This window comes from Odocoileus virginianus, chromosome 11 (genome assembly GCF_023699985.2).
Source record: "Odocoileus virginianus isolate 20LAN1187 ecotype Illinois chromosome 11, Ovbor_1.2, whole genome shotgun sequence".
In the NCBI taxonomy this organism is placed as follows: Eukaryota; Metazoa; Chordata; class Mammalia; order Artiodactyla; family Cervidae; genus Odocoileus; species Odocoileus virginianus.
The window spans coordinates 44,403,005-44,423,897 of NC_069684.1; the positions used below are offsets into that span (position 1 = coordinate 44,403,005).

The window sequence follows — 20,893 nt, forward strand, 5'->3', positions numbered from 1 at the left end:
GGTGCTGATAGTTGTACAACAGTGTGAACGTACTTAATACCACTGAATCATATACTTAAAATGGTTAAAACAGTAAACTTTATGTAATATGTATTATAAAGAAAAACCCAACAACCAACAACTGCTGAGTTTGGACTTTATCAGCTTTTCCTCTCTACCTAGGACTTTTTCTAAATAGTTCAAAGGCTTCCTCATGGCCCCAGACTCATTCTTGGGTCATCCACACTTCAGAAACTTTCTTCCACATTCCAGGAAGTCAATACTTGCTGATTTTAGATGGCACTCTTTGCTTCTCCTGCCGAGGAGATAACTAGCTAAATCCATTAGTCCAGCCATGGGAGATATGGGGTACAAAGCTTCCACTCCTGGTAAGAATACCAGGCACTTTTTTGGGGGGGTGAATTTTGTACATAGTGTTCATGAGGTCAGTTACATGCACAGGGTGGAGTTCCCAGGTGAAATATAACCTACACAGTCACCCTTCAGATGATGCCTATACAAATACACTGAAACCCACCAGGGCACTTGACTGCCCATCCTTTATGAGCACAGCCTAGTCCCATCTGAATGTACCTGGTTCGAGCTCCCTCTCAAATAAATCTCAGCTTGTTCCCTAATATCCAAGAACTGTACAGAAAAAAACACGTGTATGTGTGGGGGAAGGGAAGCACAACCAGCCCTTGCTAAAAATATCACAGTTGAGTTACAGTTAAGCTATCTTCCTTTCTTCGTTTTCTACTTGTATGAATTTGTGTGTGTATTTTTTCAAAGTCTTAGATTAAACAGGAGCACATCTTATATTTCATACTTTGTGTAGCTCCTATTTCTCTTTCTGACAGGTCTATTTTTCAACAGTTATATTTTTCTCCCTACAGTAAGTTTGGGAAATATATGTGCCCATCCACTTTCTACTGCCCTTTGCATCCCATGTGCATGCTAAGCTGCTCAGTCAGTCATGTCTAACTCTTTGCGACCCCATGGACTGTAGTCCACCAGGCTTCCCTGTCCATGGGATTCTCCAGGCATGAATACTGGATTGGGTTGCCATCCACTCCTCCAGGGGATCTTCCTGACCCAGGGATTGAACCTGTGTCTCTTACTACTCCTGCGTTGGCAGGTGGGTTCTTTACCCCTAGTACCGCCTGGGAAGCTCCTGCATCCCATATATTTAGGCAAAATGTCATGCTTAAAGGTGAAACCCTTTGCCTGGGCCCTGTTTACTGTCTCAAACATCTGCTTTTATTTTGTTACTCAATTTACCTTTTCGCAGATCCATCTTTTCATCAATTGCCAACAAACACACAAATTAAACCACACTAATATGTTAATGGATGTTAGTAAACCTACACAGTATACTTCATTTGTCACCTGTGGCTCTCATGAAGACCCTTAGGAACACTAGGGCTTTTTGGTTACTACAGTAAACCAATGGAGGGACATTTGTTGGCAAAAGAGTAAAGAGAGCTAACATTTATTCAAGGTCTTCACTGCTTCAAATATGCTGCACAATGAAATGTTCATATACATATATATATATATATATATATATATATAAGATAATATGAGACTACTAAGAAATTTCTCACTTATAGTGGGTATGCTCTCAAGCTCTGAGAGAAATATGTGCGCTTTTCCGTCTTTGGAATATTTCAGTGGAAAGGTTTATTAATCCTTTCAACAATATTGCTGAGCTGTCACCATTCTTATTGACTAGGAAACAAGAGATGAATAATTTACCCTGGGACCAGCATTTAGTAAGTGGCAGAAAATGAATGCAAATTCAACACAGAGCTCAACAAACCACAACCAAGCAGCGACAGCCTCAAGATAACAAAAAAATCTCTTCATCACAAATATCTTTCCTGAAAATTTCTCTTTGCTTTGTCCCACCACCCGAGAACCCCACACCTGCCTATGCATTTCCTCAGCCAAGTTCTAAATTGCTCATTAGAGCTTATTTTTATCTATTTGAACAATTTTGATCTATAGCTCTCATGACTGAAGCAGGTTAGTTCTTTTTAAGTTTATCACTCCTGTATTCAAAATACCTTGAGGACCATGCCCTAGGAAATCTTTTAAATCAATTCGCTTCTCCCCTTTTGCTATCTGCTATTCCACAATGTTTTCCAGTCAAAACCTTTGTGATAATCCACTTTCCATCATCACATTCATACCGGGGCCTTTGTTCCTGCTGCTTTGGGAAAGGAACTGTATTCTGTACATCCATAGCTATGCTTTATTTCCAACACAAATTACATGCTATGACCTTGTGATACGAGTCAAATGCTGGCTGTGTGCAAACACCTGTCTTCTTTGTTGAACTCCAGGTATATGTGAACTGAAGAATAACATTCCTCTAGAGGGTACAGTACAACCATACCCTACTTCCAGCCAAAGTTCACTGCTTCACACAAATGTGCACAGAAAGAGGGGAAAAAATGAACAAAAGAGGCTTCCCTGGTGGCTCAATGGTTAAGAATCCACCTGCCAATGCAGGAGACATGGGTTCAGTACCCAGGCTGGGGAGGTCCCACATGCTGTGGAACAATTAAACAGGCAACAACTACTGAACCTGTTTTACAGCCTGGAAGCTGCAACTACTGAGCTCATGCACACTAGACATGTGCTCCACAACAAGAGAAGCCACAGCAAGAAAGCCTGTGCACCGCAACTAGAGAGTAGCTGCCGCTCAATGCAACTAGAGGAAAGCCTGTGCAGCAACAAAGACTCAGTAAAGTCAAAATTAAATTTTAAAAAATTTAAGAAAAAGAACTGAAATGAATAAGAGAGAAAAAAAAAAAGATTTTTGTCTGCTGCCAAACGTGTAAAACATAACAGATGATGTTCTTTGGGATCCTAAAGATGAGATGAAAAGTACATTTTCTTCTATACTGTACAATTGCTTTAAAATATACCTAGGATTCATTTTACTCAGAAGACAAGGAGATGATCACCTTCTTAAGAGCTGATCAGTTACAATTCCCAAGGGGAGGAAGCATGTGCTATAGCATACAGCAGGGGTCTCCAACCCCTGGGCTATGGACTGGTACCAGTCAGTGGCCTGTTGGGAACAGGGCCACACAGCAGAAGGTGAGCAGTGGGCGAGCAAATGAAGATTCATCTGTATTTACAGCCACTCCCCACTGCTTGCATTACCACCAAACTCTGCCTCCTGTCAGATCAGTGGCAGCATGATAAATAATGTGCTTGAATTGCCCTGAAACCATCCCTGCTCCCTGGTCAATGGGAAAATTGTCTTCCAGGAAACCGGTCCCTAATGCCCAAAAGGTTGGGGATCACTACCATATTATAGGGCCACATGGGGACACATCAGCACCCGGGTCGGTCAGGAGGCAACAGCAATGAGAGGAAAGCTTTTGCCAAAGACTTTGTTGTGGTTTCCAGGGAAAGGAATGGGTGAAGGTAGTTAAGCAAATCTGAGCTAGGATTGGATACTTAGGATTAGGTAGTTTGAATAATTCTAGTGGGCTCTGGGGAATACGACATGGTCTCTAGTTGTGTGGTACCTGGCCCTGGGTGATTTGGGCAAGGCAAGTGTTGGCTTGGTGTGTGAAAGCTAGAAAAAGGAAGTGATTGGGGATTTGGGATTTGGAATGGTTGATTTATATATGAAAGGTATGCTCACAGGCAAGCTGCTGGCTATCTCTAGAAATTAGCTACTCCTTGGAAGCGCAGTCTCTCTAGGATGAACAGGTCTCTAAGATGGCAAAGCATCATAAAATACAGGAAAAAAGAAACCATTATTAATACTATAATGCTTCCCTTGTGGCCCAGCTGGTAAAGAATCTGCCTGCAATGCAGGAGATCTGGGTTTGATCCCTGGGTTGGGAAGGTCCCCTGGAGAAGGGAAAGGCTACCCACTCCAGTATCCTGCCCTGGAGAATTCCACGGACTGTACAGTCCATGGGGTTGCAAACAGTCGGACATGACTGAGCGATTTTCACTTCACTTCACTTCAATGCAATAGGCTTTCCATTTCCATTTCTGTTTCATAGAAACAGAATGAACCAAAAGAAGAGCTGGAAACTAATCATTCCCAGGGAGCCCACAGTCCCATTGTTGGTGTTTTATAAATTCACAGCATCCACTCTCACTAAAGGATACTGCATCTTAATAAAGCAAAAAAAATGTCTCTTACTAATATGAAAAACCACATTGAAGTTGGAATCCAACTGACATAGAATGATGTTATATTTGAGTTTCCCATGTAGCTCAGCTGGTAAAGAATCTGCCTGCAATGCAGGAGACCATGGTTCAATTCCTGGGTTGGGAAGATCTGCTGAAGAAGGGACAGGCTACCCACTCTAGTATTCTTGGGCTTCCCTGGTGACTCAGCTGTGAATCAGATATTATCTTGTTTAACTGAATATTTTGTATGATCTTATATGCTATTCTTAACAATGAGTGATGTATTCATGAATAAAAGAAAGGATTTTCTATAATGATACTAAATTGAAAAATAATTATTTAAATGAAAAACTCTTATAATTTAAAATAAAATTCTTAGTCTACTTTCAGAGTGGAGGCTAGAGTTGTACAAGAGACAGAAAAGGTCACTAGTAGTAGGATGTCTCTCCTCTGAAGGTCCAGGAAGGATTCCCCACAGTGAAACCAAGACATTTAATGACCTTACCTATCATTTCATAATAAACACTGAGGTCCTCAGATAAGAACTTCTTGGCAGAGAAGAACAATAAAATAATGAATGAAATATGTTTGGGTATATTGTAGTTCCCCAAACTAAAAGTTAATTAAGTCACATATAATGGAATATTCAGAAAACTAAGATCATGGCATCTGGTCCCATCACTTCATGGCAAATAGATGGGGAAACAGTGGAAACAGTGTCAGACTTTATTTTGGGGGGCTCCAAAATCACTGCAGATGGTGACTGCAGCCATGAAATTAAAAGATGCTTACTCCTTGGAAGGAAAGTTATGACCAACCTAGATAGCATATTAAAAAGCAGAGACATTACTTTGCCAACAAAGTTCCATCTGGTCAAGGCTAGACTAGGTTTTTCCAGTGGTCATGTATGGATGTGAGAGTTGGACTGTGAAGAAAGCTGAGCGCCAAAGAATTGATGCTTTTGAACTGTGGTGTTGGAGAAGACTCTTGAGAGTTCCTTGGACTGCAGGGAGATCCAACCAGTCCATCCTAAAGGAGATCAGTCCTGGGTGTTCATTGGAAGGACTGATGCTGAAGCTGAAACTCCAATACTTTGGCCATCTCATGCGAAGAGTTGACTCACTGGAAAAGACCCTGATGCTGGGAGGGATTGGGGGGAGGAGGAGAAGAGGACAACAAAGGATGAGATGGCTGGATGGCATCACCGACTTGATGGACATGAGTCTGGGTAAACTCCAGGAGTTGGTGATGGACAGGGAGGCCGGGCGTGCTGTGATTCATGGGGTTGCAAAGAGTTGGACAGGACTGAGCAACTGAACTGAACTGAACTGACTGAATGGAATATTTGACACAGAAATATTTTGGTGCGTGAATTTTTCAGAAGTCTGACTCACTCTCTAATGATTAAAATTTGGGGTTGAACAAAATTCATTCATGAAACAAATATTTATTCAGAGCCAATCAGTCTTAACAGTATCTTAGGCTCTGGAGATTTAGCAGCAAACCAGACAGATATGGTCTCTCCTCTTGGAGCTTCCATTTTAAAAAGAAAGGTAAACAATAAATAGGCAATCAACTAAAAAGCAAGCTGACGTCCAATGTTGAAAAATGCTACAAAAAAATAAATGGGGTGACGTGATGGTGACTGAAGGTTAGCACTTTTGGTGGAGTGGTTAAGGAAGGCCTTTTTGAAGAAGTGACATTTTATCTAAGAACTGGAGGAGCTAACCAAGTGAAATCAAAGAAGTATTCCAGGGAGTGAGAATAGCACAAGCAAAGAACTTTGGATGGAAATGCTCTAGGTTGGTATCTAGGTAATATGCATTTTATGTTCAGTAAAATAGCAAAACATTGAAGGATTTAAGGCAGGAAACTGGTATGCTATAATCGAACTTATTTTTACTCTGAACCATTTGAAAACAGGTTGTAGGCATGATGTTCCATTGCCCTTGAAATATTTCCACAACACAAAAACATTCTCCTATATAACTATAGTACATAACCAAAGCACAACCATTTAAATCAAGACATTAGCACTTATACAATGTTACACTTTACAGACCCTTTTCAAATTTTATCAATCTGTAGCAAATGGGTTCAATTCAGGATGATGTACTGGCGCTAGTTGTCATATCTCTCCAGTCTCATTGTTACTGCAGTGTTGCTTCTCCTAGACCTTTCAGTTCACAAAGTTAAGAAATAAACACGTATTCACCTTCTTCTCTCCCTCTGTTCCTCCTTCCTTCCCTCCCTCTCTCCTCTATTTATTTTTACATTTATCTTTATATATTAAAAACCATGAGTTCACTCCAACATCTCAAATTCCAGTCTATATCCCAGTTCATTATCACTTTCCCATTTTATATTTGTAACTCCCTTTGTTGACAGTAATAAATCTTTTTCCTGTTATGTCCAATATGCATATCTGTTCAGTTCTCTCATGTGCAAGTAATCTCCCAACCCTGTTGGACCACCAACTTCCTTACTTAGTGCCAAATGTTGTCTCCAAGAAGTATTAGGGAAGAGAAAAATGGACAGTGCTTCATCACTTCAAAAATATTTCTCTGGCTGACGGTGGAGGGCAAGACTAGAATCAGGAAGAACAGTTAGGAGGCCGTATATTTATCAACTTAGTCAAGAGAAAAATGACTTAAGAATATAAAAATAAGTGGAAAAATCCAAAACATGTCTTGGAGCTAGACCTGGAGAAGTGAATGTGAGAGTTGGACCATAAAAAATGTGGAGCACCAAAGAATTGATGGCTTTTGAATTGTGGTGCTGGAGAAGACTCTTGAGAGTTCCCTGGACTGCAAGGAGATCAAACTAGTTAATTTTAAAGGAAATCAACCCTGAATATTCGTTGGGAGGATTGATGCTGAAGCTGAAGCTCCAATATTTTGGCCACCTGAGCTGACTCATTGGAAAAGACCCTGATGCTGGGAAAGACTGAAGGCAGAGGAGGGCAGAAGAGGATGAGATGGTTAGATAGCATCACCAACTCAATGGCCATGAACTTGAGCAAACTCTGGGAAACAGTGAGGACAGGAAGTCCTGGTGTCTTGCAGTCCATGGAGTCACAAAGAGTCGGACACGACAGTGACTAAACAACAACAACAACAATGATGCCAACTAAGCAGTTGAATATGAGTCTGGAGATCAGAGGAAGGATTGGGACTAAAGATATACAGACTGACATCGGCAGCAGCATTGAAAGTGGCATTTAATATTGTGGGGCTAAAAGAGATGTCCAAGGAAGGAATAAAGATAAAAATGAAAAGGGAGCCTGAGGCCAAGCCCTAACGTTCTCTAACAGTAAAAATATGTCAGAGGAGAATGAGTCAGCAAGAAAAAGATAGAAGGGGGAGCTATGAGACAGGAATGTACTCAGGAGATGACAGTGTCCTGGAAACCAAGAAAAGAAAGTGTTTCAAGTAGGAGGGAACAGCTGACTATGTCAAAAGTTGCTGATGTGTTTGGTAAGTCAAGAAAAAGAAGTGCCTATAGGAATGGAAATCGGGGGATCTGGATAAAAGTATTTTACTATTACAGTAAGGAGGGTTGGAGGGGGTTAAAAAGTGAAAGAACACTGTCTTTCAGCAATAAGGACAACTAGTTATCAGGAGAAACTTTCCTGATAGAAAACATATAAAATGGTTCATAAAAAATTTATTTATTACAGATTGGTGTCTATGGGCTTCCCAGGTGGTGACAGTGGTAAAGAACCTGTCTGCCAATGCAAGAGACATAGACACGGGTTCAATCCCTAGGTTGGGAAGATCCCCTGGAGAAGGGCATGGCAACCCACTCCAGTATTCTTGCCATGGAGAATGCCATGGACATGGAGCCTGGCAGGCTACAGTCCATAGGGTGGCAAAGAGCTGGACACAACTGAAGCAACTTAGCACATAGCACAGTGTCTTTATATTAAAAATAGATATAATTCATTTACAGGAAAAATAATATCTTTAATCATGTGTTCCATTAAAATAAATATTGACATTTATTAATTATATTCAAATAGATTTTATATCTTTTCAATTAAATTCCTTCAAAGACTAATATTTTTATCAATATATTCACAGGTGCAAAATTTCTCATAGGTCTGAAGTGACAGTTCTCAGGGCAGAATTAGCATCTTCAGAGAAGTTCTGGTTTTCAGTGAAAACAAATGTCAGCTGTCTACCAGATTCGGGTCTAGCACACTGTTCTCTAGCACTTTCCCTTCCTTTGTGCAAAGCAGCTGCTGAAACGGAATCAGCAATTCTCAGGCTGGGGGTCTCACATCTTTTCCCTTGAATTTTCTTTTGCCACTTCTTAGTAAGCTCTTCTCAATTATTTTCCTTCACTAATTCTATGTCTCTTTTAAACAGTCAAGTCTTTTGTATCTTTAAGAAGTTGCCCTATGTCCTGATCATTGATGTCAAAACCCCTTTCTCCCTGACCTTGTTTTTCACTTATTCTTTTTCCCATCTTTTTCTTTTTTGAGGATCTTGCTTTGCCCAAGCTTTATTTTTATAAGTATTTTTCTACCTTCATTTTCTGTGTATATTTTCTTCTCTATACTACTCCAGAGGCTTCTGCCTCTGCTTTTGTCTAGTTTTATCTTTCAATAGAAACTGCATCATTTTCATAAACATAAAACCTGCAAATTACTTTTCTTCTTAGTTCAAGTGTTTGGGGGCAACCTTAGGAGAAAAAAAACCTTGCCAAGTCTAGAAAACTTAAGATTCCTTAATTTGAAGAAGAGGTTATATTCATGCTTTGCATAATCTTAAACGTATGATATGTAAAGCTTTCACTCCCCTTTTAAACAGAGCTCTGTCTCCTATGGTCATGGGCAGGCAGGGCTATAGAACAGATTCTAATGTGTTTTCCTGAGGTTTCTCTCATGTATATATATATATTTTTTTTTTTGGATACTTGCTTGTTAAAGTAGAAGGAACCTGCTGTATGACTCTTCCTGGAAAATAAGAATCCCAACATTTTGCCTCCTCGGTCATATTGGGCTGTTCAGCCTCAGGACTATATCAGAAAAGCATTTGCATTGCTAGCGGAATCCATTGTAAAACTCAGTTTAACTCAGGAATGGCTGTTTCCTGGCCACCACATCTATCAACTTTAAAATTTCACTTTGCAATTTGCTTGTGTTTCATATTACCTTTATAACCTTTTCAGGTTCTCCAGAGTCTTTCCACAGTATTCTGACCAACTGCAAGTATGAAATGATAAGAAAATGATTTTCCAGGTTCTTATTTTGAAGAAAATGCATCATTAAATTATGTTCTTTTGTCCCATACATACTGTATAGTAAGAGAGAAACTATAGGTGGGTGGGGTTTCCAGTGCTTTCAACTGCAGCCCCATTCTCCTCATAGAGGTCCAAAGTAGATCCCAGATTTTCCATTCCTGGGTACCAAGTAGGTGGGAAAGATTTGTTCCCTTTGCCTTGGCAAAGTCTTTAAAATGGTATTTATATGCACCTCAAATGCATATCCAAAAGTCTTTCTGTTTCATCAAACACCAGGATGTCAAAGGATTTCATCCAATGGCTAAATTCAGTCACTCATCTTCCTTTAGAACGTGCCCTCTGAGTGGCTTGAAATTACAGCTCTGAAGTTTTTAGCCCTCCAGTGTCCTTTCTGAGATTCCTGTGTATAGTATAAATAATTTAAGCAAAAAATGGCAGCTGCCTTGTTTGTTTGAATAGCCAGTTCTGCTGCTACAACTTGCTTTTCTTTAACAGTTTTCTTTTCTTAAAAGAGTCTTCAAGATAGAAAGAAAAATGTGTTACCTTTTGACTCAGAAATATGCCCCTCAGAATCAACCTTGAAAATACAGCTTCACCAAAAAAAAAAAAAAAACCCAAAAACAAAAAACCACGGATTGTTCTCACATTCCTGTTCAGTAATAAAATATCGAGACAATAACCTAGGAGTAGCAGACTGATGAAATAGATCATGATGTATCCATTCTAATACTATGCAGCGTTAAAAAGATTTCTCTGTACTGATTTGGAGAGATCTCCAAAACATTTTATACCATGGGAAAAAAGCAATGGATTAGATATTTCATTTGATATGCTAAATTTTTTGTATGAGAAGAAGGAGAAAAATGGATAGAGGCAAAATACTGTACTGCAATTGTGAAACTATCTCATGTATATTGTAAGATAAAGCAAATTAGAAAATATGCCACTGTGAAGAGTGTATTCTGGTGCCATCTAACCAGTAGGGCTAGTGACAACTGCTGGAAGCTGCATGGACCAGTGGCACTCAAGCCAAGAGAAAGGCAGACAGAGTCAGTGGTATGGAAACTTCAGGTGTGGGTCAGCTTGAGTTAGGACAACAAACAAAGAGCTCTAAGGAGTTTTAGGGCTGATTCTCCCATTGCATCTAGGCAAGGAATGTAATTCATAACCACCTGTATTACTAAATATAGCCTTCAGCCAGTCCAAACAGGAGACCTAACAAGAGTATACAGAAAGATGCATAGCCCATCCAACAGCCCTACATACAGTGATATCTGAACAAAAAATAGAGTCCATGGCTTCCCCCATCTGCAGAGCAAAACCAGTGGCCTCACATGACCAGGGAATTTAGTGCACATTGAGGCCTGATTTGAGCTCCCAAACAACGAGCTGTACAAACCCCGAGACACATACTGCTTCCCTGACAGGGAAGGGAAGCTAATATACAGCTTGGTCTTCTACTGAATACAGTACCCAATACACAGTCCCAACCATGAGGTAAGCCTGACCAAAGAATCTGGGCAATCACAGAGTCCATCCAGCATCCTCACTTGGGTAGGAAACCACGCTAGCAACCTTGTCCTGTTCTCAGCCAGTGGCATACCCTCCCTCATCTTTGTCCTCAGATTTCAAACAGTTGCCTGGCCCCAGTACATAGCATGCCCCTCATGCCCAAAGCCACTACCAGCAGACATACTCAGAAACCCAAATAGAGCTGACTGGTGAAGAATTGTCTCTGCTGAAGGAAACTTACAGAGTCCGGAAGAGGAGTTCAATTACTCAAATGTGCAGATATCAGTATAAGCAATCACAAAATCAGATGAATATGATATCATCTAATGAAACTAATGAGATGAGAAATGCTGGGCTGGATGAGGATGAGAAACACTGGGCTGGATGAAGCACAAGCTGAAATCAAGATTGCCAGGAGAAATATCAATAACCTCAGATATGTAGATGACACCACCCTTATGGCAGAAAGTGAAGAGGAACTAAAAAGCCTCCTGATGAAAGTGAAAGAGGAGAGTGAAAAAGTTGGTTTAAAACTCAACATTCAGAAAACTAATCATGGCATCTGGTCCCATCACTTCATGGCAAATAGATGGGGAAACAGTGGAAGCAGTGTCAGACTTTATTTTGGGGGGCTCCAAAATCACTGCAGATGGTGATTGCAGCCATGAAATTAAAAGACGCTTACTCCTTAGAAGAAAGTAATGACCAACCAAGACAGCATATTAAAAAGCAGAGACATTACTTTGCCAACAAAGGTCCGTCTGGTCAAGGCTATGGTTTTCCCAGTGGTCATGTATGGATGTGAGAGCTGGACTGTGAAGAAAGCTGAGCACCAAAGAATTGATGCTTTTGAACTGTGGTGTTGGAGAAGACTCTTGAGAGTCCCTTTGACTGCAAGGAGATCCAACCAGTCCATCCTAAAGGAGATCAGTCCTGGGTGTTCATTGGAAGGACTGATGCTGAAGCTGAAACTCCAATACTTTGGCCACCTCATGCGAAAAGGTGACTCATTTGAAAAGACCCTGATTCTGGGAGGGGTTAGGGGCAGGAGAAGAAGGGGATGACAGAGGATGAGATGCCTGCATGGCATCACTGACTCAGTGGACATGAGTTTGCATAAACTCTGGGAGTTGGTGATGGACAGGGAGGCCTGGCATGCTGCGATTCATGGGGTCGCAAAGAGTCAGACAGGACTGAGCGACTGAACTGAACTGAACTGAACTGAATGAAGCTAATAAAGCTCCAATAACTGACATTTAAGAAATAGAGATCTATGAACTGTCTAACAAAGAATTCAGAAAAATCTTCTTAAGTTTAGCAAACAATAAGAAAACCCAAACAGACAACTAACCAAAATTAGGAAAACAATGAATGAACTAGGTGAGAAGTTTGACAGGAGAATAGCAATCATAAATAAAAAACAAAAATCCTACAGTTGAAAATACAGTCAACATAAGAGTTGAAAAATACAATCACTTAACTGAAGAATACAAAAAGAATCTCAAGAGTCTCAAAACCAAACTCATATGCAGAAGTAAGAATCAGTGACCTGGAGGTTATGACACTGGAAATTACCCAGTAAGAGGAACAAGCAAAAGGCAAAAAAAAAAAAAAAAAAAGAATAGTTATTTAAGCAAACAAAATAGATGTAAAACTAAAAATGTTAAAAAGAGGCGAATAAGGTCATTACAATAATAAAGGACTCAATATAGCAAGAGGATATAATAACTGTAAATATTTATATGTACAACATCAGAGCACCTAAACATATGAAGCAAAAACTAATAACTAAAAGGAGAAATCAAAAGTAATAATAATAGTTGAAGATTTTAATACTCCACTCTCAATAATAAATAGATCATCTAGACAGAGAATCAATAAGGAAACTGCTTATTTGAACACCACAGACCAAATGAATCTAAAAGACATATAAAGAACATTCTGTCCAACAATGGCAGAGTACACGTTCTTCTCAAGTACACATGAACTATTTCTAGGATAGAGCATTAGGCCACAAAACAAGTCTTAGCAAATTAAATAAAATGGAAAACATATCAATTATTTTCTTTGACCACGAAGGCATAAGACTAGAAATCAATAATAAGAAGAAAATTGGAAAGTTCACAACCACATGAAAATTAAACACTTTCCTGAAAAATCAATGGATCAAAAAATTAAAAAGAAATTGTCTTGAAACAGGCAGGATTGGAAACACAACATACCAGAACTTGTAGAATGAAGCAAAAGTTCATAGCAATATATGCCTTCTTTAAGAAGAAAGAAAAATATCAAGCAAGGAACCTACAAGCAGCCTAACTTTATGCCTTAAAGAATTAGAAAAAAAAGAAACAACTGAGCTCAAAGTTAGAAGAAGAAAGGAAATAATAACGATTAGAGCAGAAATAAATGAAATAGATAACAGAAAACCAATAGAAAGGATTAACCAAACTAAGAGTTCATTCTTTGAAAGATGAACAAAATTGGTAAGATCTTATATAAGGGTTGGTGTATACAGATGAAAAAGAAAGGATACAAATAAAATTATAAATACAAATTAGACATTACAACTGACATGCACAAAAATTCGACTATACAATAACTGAACAACCTTGAAGAAATAGAAAAATTCCTAGAAACAAAACTTATAAAAACTGAATCAGGAATAACTAGAAAAACAGGAAAAAAGCAAGATGGTGGTTGAGTAGGAGAATGTGGAGTTCATCTCTCTCCACAAATGCATCAAGACTACATCTTCATATAGAACAATTCTCACAGACCAGATGAACACTAGCAGACCTCAGACACCATAAAGCACAAGAAAGACCCCTGTATAACTGGGTAGGAGGAAATAAAGGAGGGAAAAAGAAGAAGAGAGGAAGTGGATGGGCTCCGTGCCCTTGGAGTGGGGGAGCTGAAGGAGCCGAAAGGTTCCCACATTCAGGGAAACCTCCTCACCAGTGGGGAGACCGGTTGGGAGAGGAGAGCATCTGGAGCTGTCAGAGGAGAGCAGATGTGCTGGTTGGGACAGAAGGACAGAGGGAGATCCACACAGATGGTCTGTGTCACATTCCTGAGCACCCTTGCCTGGGACATGTGCCCAACAGTGGGCATGGAGGTTGGGTGCTGGGACTTGGACACTGGAGAACAAATGTAGGGAGAACTGCTCCCGGATGCAAGGAGCCAGCCCGAGGGGACGGGAGTGAGGAAATCTGCAACCAGGAATGCTTGCAGAGGAAACCCAGACTAACCAACTAACTAACATAGAATCAATTCTAAGTGATATGGGGGTGGAGCCGCCATTGCAGCCTCCCTCCTCATGCACTGGCCCCTGCCCCTCAGGCCCTTGGAAAGCCCCCACTGGGGTTGGTCCACATGCATCTGCTGCTGGATGCTTGGAAAGGCCCCTGCCGGGGCTGGCCATCTTGTGCCAGTGGCCAAGAGCTAGGAAAGGCTCACACCAGGGCTGAGTCTCTCACACCTGTGGCCACTGGCTTTCCTGTGTGTTTCATCACCAATGGGGTCAGATCTCTCATGGCCACTGATTCCCCGGCACATCTGTCACCATCAGGGCTCCCTCCACCCTGGCAGCGATGCCACATCCACACTGTCCTCACTGAGTGCTCCAAGGCAGCCTCAGAAGCAGACCCCTGTGGGTGGCCCACATGCAGAGGTGGGGCTAAAACCACAGCTGAGCTTCAGGGGCTATAGAGCTAAGGGAAAAAATGCTGAAATCTCTCCTCACAGCTGTGCAAACTGTGAATTGACACCCCCGCAGCTGACTTGGTTAAAAACTCAGCGCCTACAAAACATATGAACAGACGAGTGTTCCCACAGCCAAGAGAGACATAGCTTTAGCAGCTGCAGACTTTGGGGGCCCATATACATTGGAGTTGGGCCAGGTTAAACTCTGAGCTGCCTCCATAACACTAACACAACAGGTCCAGATCCGTGATTACTGCAATCCTGGGACCTGACTTCAGTGAATCTAGTCTGGTGGCCTGGTGAGAGCAATGCCTGAGAGACATGAAGGCCAATTGCCAGCATATACACAGTTAAGATGGGGACAAGAGCAGTGCCAACATCAGCATAATCTGATAGCTCACACAGTCTGTGAAAGGTGATACAACACAGCACACCCACAGGTGAACAGGTCCAGAGGAGGAATACACTGTAGCTTTCCTACCAGCAGGAGTACTCCACTCCTACCTACCTCACACCATAGATCATAAACACGGCTAAGAAGCAGATAGGGGCGGGGCGGTTCTACTCCAACAACTAGGAACAGACCATGTCCCTGACAAGGAAATGACAACCACAGAGCAAAGGGGAGGCCCTGTACAATATCCAGGGCAGGCTCTGGTCACCAAAACAGCAGCTGAACCCCCTATCATGGGTCTGGCTTTAGAAGCTGTGGGCTCTGTGGGCATATATAATTTGCTTAGGGCCACATCAGGGTTGAAACTTCCTACATAGCTCCCATGTTAGGTCCAGGTGTATAATTACTGTGTCACTGGCACCTAACCTCCTTGCACCTGAACCAATGGCTGGGTGTAACAATGCCTGAATCACTAGGGCTAACTGCCAGAATAGCCACAGTTAAGGCAGGACCAAGAGCAGGTCCAACAACAGAATACTTTGTGAGCCTGCACAGTAGGTAAAAGGAGACACAACAGAGAATAATCACAGGTGCACACTTCCAGTGGAGGAAAATTCTGTCTTCACTTCCAGTGGAAGTGCTCCAATCCCACCTACCTCACAGCATAGAGCAAAATCTCAGCTGAGAAAGAGATCCGGGGACCTCTACTCCAACAAATCCACCAGGATTTCCCTGGTGGCTCAGACAGTAAAGCGTCTGCCTACAATGAGGGAGACCCAGGTTCAATCCCTGGGTTGGGAAGATCCTCTGGAAAAGGAAATGGCAACCCACTCCAGTACTCTTGCCTGGAAAATTCCATGGATGGAGGAGAGTGGTAGGCCCATGGGGTTGCAAAGAGTCGGACACGACTGAGCAACTTCACTTCACTTCACTCCAATAAACAGGTAGCAGATCCATCCCTGAAAAGGCAGTGATAACCACAAAGCAAAAGGGAAGCCCTGCTCAATATCTAAGGCAGACTCTAAGCAATACAACGCCAATCAAAGCTCCTATCGAATGAGTAACAGCACAAGTCTCTGGACCAAACGGACATACCAGGGGCAGATACCAGAAGCAAGAGGAACTATGATCCTGCAGTCTGTAAAAAAGAGCCCACAGATACAGTAAGTCTGATAAAATGAGACAACAAAGAAATATGTTGCAGACAAAGAAGCCAGATAAAAACCTACAAGAAATACTAACAGAGAATATAAGCAATCTATCTAAAAAAGAATTCGGAGTAATGACAGTAAACATGATCCAAGATTGTGGAAGCAGCATGGAGGCTTGAATCAAGAAGATACAAGAAAAGTTTAGCAAAAACCTAGAAGAACTAAAGAACAAGCAGAGATGAAAAAGACAAAGATTGAAATAAAAAATACACTAGAAGGAATCAACAGGAGAATAACTGAGGCAGAATGGATAAGTGACCTGGAAGGCAGAATGGTGGTAATTTCTGTTGTGGAACAGAATAAAGAAAAATTAATGAAAAGAAAAAATAACAGCCTCAAGAAACTTTTAGGACCAACACTAAATGTGCCAGCATTTGAATTATAGGGGTTCCAGAAGAGGAAGAAAAAGGTAAAGGGCCTGAGGAAATATCTGAAGACATCATAGTCAAAAAATTCTCTAACATGGGAAAGGAAATAGTTACTCCAGTCCAGGAAGGGCAGAGAGTCTAGTACAAGAGTCTAGTCCAAGTAGAAAAACACCAAGACACATATTAATCAAAATAACAAAAATTAAACATAAAGAAAAATACTAAAAACAGCAAGGGAAAAGCAACAAATAACATATAAGGGAAATCCCATAAGGGATTTCCCGAAAGCTGATTTCTTAGCAAAAATTCTGCAGGCTAGAAGGGAATGGCAGGACATATTTAAGGTGATGAAAGGGAAAATCCTACAAACAAAAATACAAACAGATTTGAAAGAGAAATCAAAAGCTTCACAGACAAGCAAAAACCAAGAATTCATCACCACCAAATCAGTATTGCTAAAGAAATTTGTCTAGGCAAGAAACAAAAGAGAAGAGGACAAAAGAGGCAGGGAAGAAAAAAAGATATGAAAACAAACACCAAACAAGTAAGAAAATGACAATAGGAACATACATATCAATAATTACCTTAAATATAAGTGGAATAAATGCCCCCAACAAGAAACAAAGTCTGGCTGAATGGATATTAAAACAAGACCACTGTATATGCTGTCTAAAGGAGACCCAGTTCATACAGACTGAAAGTGAGGGGATAGAAAAAGATATTCCATGAAAAGGGAAATCAAAAGAAAGCTTCAGTAGCAATACTCACATCAAACGAAAAGAAATCAAGACTGTTACAAGAGACAAGGAAGGACACTACATAATGATCAAGGGATCAATCCAAAAAGAAGATACACTAACTGTAAACATATATGCACCCAACATAGGAACACTTTAATACATAAGGCAAATGCTAACAGCCATAAGAGGGGAAATCGACAGTAACACAATAGTAGGGAATATTAACACCCCACTTACATCAATGGATAGGTGATCCAGACAGCAAATTAACAAGGAAACACAAGTCTTAAATAAAACATTAGACCAGACAGACTTAATTGATATTTATAGGATATTCTATCCCAAGCAGAAGAATATACTTTCTTCTCAAGTGTACATGCAGCATTCTCTAGGATAGACCACATCTTAGGTCAGAAATCAAGCCCCTATAAATTTAAGAAAACTGAAATCAGGTCAAGCATCTTTCCCACAAGGCTATGACATTAGAAATCAATTATAGGAAAAAAAACTAAAAATCATAAACACATGGAGGATAAACAATGTTACTAAATAACCAATAAATAATCACTGAAGAAAAACACAAAGAAAATTTAAAAATACCTAGAAACAAATGACAATTAAAACATGATGATGCAAAACCTATGGCACACAACAAAAGCAGTTTTAAGATGGAATTTATAGCAATACAATCCCACCTCAAGAAACAAGAAAAATCTTACATAAACAGCCTAATCTTAAACCTAAAGCAAGTAGAGAAAGAACAAACAAAACCCAAAGTTAGCAGAAGGAATGAAATCACAAAGACCAGAGAAGAAATAAATGAAATAGAAATAAAGAAAACAATAGCAAAGATTGATGAAACTAACAGCTTGTTTTTGATTAGATAAATAAAATGGATAAACCTTTAGCCAGATACATCAAGAAAAAAAAAGGAAGAGGATTCAAATCAGTAAAACTATAAATTAAAAAGGAGAAGTTACAACTGACACTGCAGAAATACAAAGAATCATAAGAGACTACTACAGGCAACTATATGTCAATAAAATGGACAACCTGGAAGAAATAGACAAATACTTAGAAAGGAATAACCTCCCAAGACTGAACCAGGAAGAATAAAAAATATGAATAGACTGATCACAAGTATAGAAACTGAAACTGTGATTAAAAATCTTCCAGCAAACAAAAGTCCAGGACCGGATGGATTCACAGACAAATTGTATCAAGCATTTAGGGAAGCACTAACACCTATTCTTTTCAAATTCTTCCAAAACATTGCAAAAGGAGAAACACTCCCAAATTCAGTCTACAAGGTAACTGTTACCCTAATACCAAAACCAGAAAAAGGTATCACAAAAAAGAAAACCACTGTCTAATATTTTTGATGAACATAGACACAAAAATCCTCAGTACAGCACCAGTAAACAGAATTCAACAACACATCAAAAGGTTCATACACCATGATTAAGTGGGATTTATCCCAAGGGTGCAAGGATTCTTCAATATATGCAAATCAACAAATGTGCTTATCATATTAACAAATTAAAGAGTGAAAATGATACAATCATCTCAATAGATGAAAAAAACCTTCTGACAAAATTCAACACCCATTTATAATAAAACCTCTGCAGAAAGTGGACACAGAGGGAACCTACCTCAACATAATAAAGGCCATATATAGTAAACTCATAACAAACATTATTCTCAATGGTGAAAAATGGAAAGCATTTTCTCTAAGATCAGGAATAAGACAAGGGTGTCCACTCTTACCACTGTTATTCAACATAGTTTGGAAGTCCTAGTCATGGCAATCAGAGAAGAAAAAGAAATAAAAGAAATTCAAACTGGAAAAGAAGTAAAATTGTCACTGCAGATGACATGATACTATACATAGAAAATCCTAAAGAAGCCATCAAAAAACTACTAGAGCTTAGCAGTGAATTTGGCAATGTTGAAGGATACAAAATTAATGCAGAGAAATCTTTTGCATTTGTATATACTAACAATAAAGGATCAGAAAGAGAAATCCAGAAAAGAGTCCCATTTACCATTGCAACAAAAATAATAAAATAGCTAGGAATAAACCTACCTAAGGAGACAAAAGATCTGTACTCAGAAAACTTTAGAATACTGATGAAAGAAATCAAAGACAACATAAACACATGGAGATACGTGCTTTATTTCTGGATTGGAAGAATCAATATTGTGACATTGACTATATTACCCAAAGCAATCTACAGATTCAGTGCAATCCCTGTAAAATTACCAACAGTATTTTTCACAAAAATAGAATAAAAAATTTTAGAATTTGTATGGAAACACAAAAAATCCCAAATAGCCAAAGCAATCTTGAGAAAGCATAATGAAGATGGAGGAATCAGGTTTCTAACTTCATACTATACTAAAAAGCTGCAGTAATCAAAACAGTATGATACCAGCACAAAAACAAAAATATAGATCAATGGAACAAGATAGAAAGCTCAGAGATAAACCCATACACCAATAGTCACTTAATCTATGACAAAGGAGGCAATAGTATACAATGGAGAAAAGACACCCTCTTCAATAAGTGGAACTGGGAAAACTGGACAGCTACATGTAAAATAATGAAATTAGAATCCTCCCTAACACTACACACAAAAATAAAACTCAAAATGGATTAAAGACCTAAATGTAAAGCCAGACACTATGAAACTGTTAAAGGAAAACACAGGTTGAACATGCTGTGACATGAATTGCTGCAAGGTCTTTTTTGACCCACCTCCTAGAGTAATGAAAATAAAAACAAAAATAAACAAATGAGATCTAATCAAACTTAAATGCTTTTGCACAGCAAAGGAAATCATAAACAAAATGAAAAGATAGAATTCTCAAAATGAGAGAAAATATTTGCAAATTAAGCAGCAGACATCAGACATGGGATTAATCTCCAAAATATACAAACAGCTCATGCAGCTCAATACACACACACACACATACACACATATATATACATATATAAAACAATAAAAAAAATAGGTGGAAGACCTAAATAGACATTTTTCCAAAGAAGACATACAGATGGCCTAGAGGCACATGAAAAGAAACTCAGCATCACTAATTATTAGAGAAATGCAGATCAAAACTACAATGAGGTATCACATCACACCAGTAAGAATGGCCATCATCAAAAAATCTACAAACAATAAATGCTGGAGAGGGTGTGGAGAAAAGGGAACCCTCCTACAGTGTTGCCTCCTACAGTTGGAATGTAAACTGGTACAACCACTGTGGAGAACAATATGACGGTCCCTCAAAAAACTAAAACTAGAACTACCATACGAACCAGCAATCACACTCCTGGGCATATACCCAGAGAAAAACCAAAAGGCAAAATGATACATGCACCCCAAACTTCACTGAAGAACAGAATGTGGGGTATCACAGGTAATGTTGTTACCACTAGTAATAAAACCTAAAGTGTAATCATAGGAAGGGCTGACAGAGATGGGATGGAAGAAATTATTCTTAAAAGTCATTAAGGAAGATTTCCTTGGCCATCCAGTGGTTAAGAATCTGCCTTCCAAGGCAGGG

At 39.6% G+C, this 20,893-nt stretch overlaps 1 protein-coding gene across 1 annotated transcript in view; it reads right to left on the reverse strand.

The window, feature by feature from the left end:
• The window catches only part of PLD5 (phospholipase D family member 5), a 394,479-nt gene that overhangs the window by 233,608 nt on the left and 139,978 nt on the right, over positions 1 to 20,893 (reverse strand). The gene's annotated exons all lie outside the window — the stretch shown is intronic.